This window comes from Oreochromis niloticus, unplaced genomic scaffold, assembly GCF_001858045.2.
Source record: "Oreochromis niloticus isolate F11D_XX unplaced genomic scaffold, O_niloticus_UMD_NMBU tig00000147_pilon, whole genome shotgun sequence".
Taxonomy (NCBI): Eukaryota; Metazoa; Chordata; class Actinopteri; order Cichliformes; family Cichlidae; genus Oreochromis; species Oreochromis niloticus.
Genome location: NW_020327072.1, coordinates 15764 through 20182, shown reverse-complemented (window position 1 = coordinate 20182; position 4419 = coordinate 15764).

The window sequence follows — 4419 nt, the reverse complement described above, 5'->3', positions numbered from 1 at the left end:
GTCTTTACACTGCAGTCCTTGTCACTGTTAGATGTAACGCTGGCTCTGGAAAGGCTGCAGACAGCTCTGTCACCTTTGTGACTCTTTTCCTCTGTCAGCGATGAACCTCAGTGGGAGGGTGTGACATTCGTGATGTTCACGCTGTCACTCAGTTCACCTCCACACTGCGCAGGTGACCAAAAATTACACAAGCAGCTCATAATTGCATAATTGGGAATGTAATGGCAGAAGCCTGCAGGCCTTGAATATTTTCAACATGCTAATGGAAGTATGTTGAACAAAAAGTCAACAAAAATAACAACAACAACTTCTCTGAGCTTATCAATTAAATGGCTTCGCATTCGCTGATTGAACAATCACGTTTTTCTCAGTTGGGTATAAGCAGAGCTGCTTGCAGTCGTAGCTGTGTGTGCAGTTTGGACCTGAGCAGCATCCTGCTGGCACAGCTGGCTGTGGTCCGTATCATCAAAGTCATGTTTAAAATATGTTGAATCACAGAGCTGCCACAGTGAAGAGGCGTTTTTAGTAACAACATCACCGTCACGTGTTTAGGATGTCGAACTGTTTCACAGTTTAAGGTTTTATAATAAAACAGAGATGCCCTGATGATGATGCCGATGGCTGATTTTCATTGTTATACGAGACTGCCACCTGGTGGGGAAGGAGCTTCAATGAGTTCTTTGACAAAAGCAGCAAGCCGTCAAAATTCAATAAAACCTTCCCGTTGTGTACTCATGGATGAATTGTAGTATTTACAAAACTCCTATATATCCAAAAGCTGATGAAACAATTTCCCAGCAGCAGCTCTGAGTGAATAAATGAGTGTTTACAGACTTAACGTGTCTGTATTTGTCAGCTCATCAATGAAAATATGAATAACAAATTTAAAAATATTCCAGCTGATGACAGGAGCTGACGAGTAGCCTAATTTACACCCACAAGTTGAATCAGCGGACACTTGCACCAAAGATCACAAAACACTATCAGCTTCATTTATCCCAAAGTCCTACTTTGTGATTCTCTGAGACAGTTTGAAAAGCAGCCTCTAAGAAGGCATCCACAGTGATTTTTCTGTGCTGATAGAAGAAATGTTAGTTTCAAGAGTCTTCACATTACAACCCAAAGAAGAAAATAATAGAACTATTTCTGAATGAAATAAGCCTGTTGTTGGGCACCATCTTTCATTCTTTCACTACTAAGAGTTTAAAACTAAAGACGACTTGAATAATTTTGACTCACGTACTGAAAAGAGAGGTTTGTTTTACTTACCCTGAAGGCTCTGAGGACTGCTAATGGGTCATCGGCTGTGAGTCTCTGCAGGAGTGCTGGCCAGCAGCGATGAGCCATAGGCAGCAGTTCATTTTCCCTTTCACTCAGCACCTGAACGCACAACTCCAGCACATCCAGCACCTAAAGACAAAGACACACAACACACCTAACAATTATCTCTGTTTTGATCCTGATTATATGTGAGCTGAAACTAATTATTGAGGTCTTCATTGAGAGCCCAAACTCCTGAGCAGGCACGACTTCAGCACAGACTTATTTCTGTTTCACTCCTGGACCAGACTGAATGTTTTTCCTTGATGAGCATTACACCAGTGAACAGTCATCCACACAGTTCTGACAGGATGAATTGTACCAACGCTGGCGGTCCTACCCTCACAAGAATGATTATTTTTGTTACTAGTCCAACAGTTGACTCTACATAAAACTACCTTGAGTCGGAGCCTGAGGCTGGGATCAGACAGCAGATGAATGCAGCGCTCCATAACATCCTTAGTGATGCTGAGGTGGGAGGGAAGCTCTGCTTTCACATCAGGACTACCAATATCTTCAACATCCTCACACTCAGTGGGAGGGACCTCTGCAATGGAGCACATGTACAGTTAGACCGCCAGTTTAGCAGCGAGGTTCAGATTTCTATGACTCTTAATTACAATGATCCATCTCCTCTACACTTATTCATCTTCGAGAATGGAGATGTGCATGGCCCGGCAGTCCCTCTGCAAATCTCAACTCTTTGTTACAAACAGTTTTATAAAAGCAACCCCCCATTGTAAACCCCATATGGTGTGTCATTAACCTAAGACACTGCGTGTGTGTGTGTGACTTCCTGCTGGTCATAAAAGGGTCATCTCCTCTACACTCTGAATCTAATATAACCACCACTACAGTCTACAGCTGATATTCCACTGGCCCTTAGACAGACCTATTACCTCGGTCTTCAGTGTCATCGTCCTCTATTCCAATGCTCTCTGCCAGTTCTTTCTGTTTGCGGTAATTCAGCAGGAACTGGCGAATGCTGAGGTCTTCCTGGTCACTGGAGCTTTGCCTGGAGCTGGCAGACGTACTGGTCCTGCTACAAGTGGAAGGAAACCACCTCGCTAAAGGAAAAACAAGACAACAATATGAGCATAGGTTTGGTTACAATAAAATAAGTCAGTTAATCAAAATCAGTGTGACACAGACGCTGATGTTTTTGAAAAGAGCCATCAGTAACATTTAATTCATACATTTTTACTGTGCGGGCTTGTAAAACTTCTGTATGAATATTATTATGAATATTAATTCTACAACAGAAAACCACTCAGCAATTAAACATCACGATGTATTAAATGTTTCCAAAGATACTGATAATTTGATAACGAGCAAATTATACATCCTGAAGTGTACTCCTTGATAGAAACTTTGAAAGGCACTGCAGAAAACATAAAGTTAAGCAACATAAAAAATGTGGCAGAGCATGCAATGAGTCACATTTTCTTCCTTGTCCTCTTTGACTCCCAGTATACGTGAGACTCAAGCTGACATCACTGTTGAAATCTTACCCAGTGCCTTCATGAGCGCGTGCAGCGCGGAGCAGAAAAGAGCAGCTGTGCGCTCGTAGCTGAGATCCAGATCCTGAACCATGTCCCCGACCAGCAGGCTGCAGTCAGAGTGAGTCAACAGAACTGTCAACACCGGTGGAGCCTGGCCAACAAGACAGGATTATAATGAAATACAGTACAAGCTCAGGGCAGCACAGGCTTAAGCAGACCAAGGAGGAAATCGGGTAAACCCTCCAGCAGTTATTTCTGTGTCCATTTTGGGTAAAAACAAAAAACACATCATAACTACCTGTAAATGCAGGCTGAGCCTCTGAAGGTTGAGTGATATGTCATTAAGCAGGTAGTCAGAGTTCTCATTGATCAGTTCCTTGAGGGAAGCGTATCCACAGACCTTATTGATGTTCCATATGGAGCTCAGCGCCGCCTGGCTGACCAGCAGCGTCTCCTCACCAGCTTTCTCCAGCACAGGATACAGCCAGGTCGTCAACAAGGGACGGAAATCGCGGCCCAGCGCCTGAGCACAGCAGGCCAAGGCCTCCGGTTGGATGCACAGCTGACAGATGTTGCTGTTGAGCTGGTGGATCGTGGATGCAGATCATTTTAGATGTTTCAGTAGCAGCCTGATGAAATTAGCTGTGTCGTTAACCCACTTCAGCCATCCAAACAGATGACCATCTAAGGTGAATTATGCAGATCACTAGCACAGTACACAGATTACCACTTCTGATTCCAGCCAGACTTGTTGTTACTTCATTCTAATCATGCAGTAACAACAAAGATTTATTCCTACTGGCTTTTTAAAATGTGCTTCTTCTATTCTAGAAAAACAAAAACATCTTATCACAGGGTTTGGTTTTTTTCAATGACATTTGTGTTGGCTGTGTCAGTTGCAGGCAAACATTTATCATTATTTTAAATCTATTTTTATGTTTTAGGATTTTGTAAACTGCCTTTTTTTTCTCAGTTTACAATGTAAACTGCCTTTTTTTATGTTAGATATTAGGAAATACCTTAAAATTAGTGCATATTTAACTTGTTACACTGCCTTAATGTTGCCTGCATGGGATCTCCTCATCAGCATATGACTGTACCCTGGATGATGATATGTGAGGAGCTTGAACTTGACTATGTGCACGAGAAAATGCTAACTTCCTGGTTTGAGGCCGGATGTGGGGTTGCACATTTCCGGTAGCTTTACTTTGCGGTAAATCGCTACTGCGAAGATATACTCCAAAATCATGTCCAAAACTTGAAAATGGAAAGATTGCGTTAAGTTCCAAAGAGCAGAAGGTGGGAACACTCACCACTGTTGTGTCACAAAAAAATCTAATGATAGATTTTGATGTTTAACCACTTAAGCCCCACGTCTCTGGTACCGGGGGGGCAAAAAGGAGGAGATCATGTTTAATCGGTTATAACGCGGGTTGAGAAATATAAGTCCAGACATGTGTGGTATCCACAGAAACCTCATAATCTCAGCTAAAATGTCATATAAACCATTTCTACAACCACCAAACACACCGAAAATAAGCCGCGATTAAACGAGCAGTTACGTAAATGCGCAGAAGTCCGCTAAACAAACAAAACC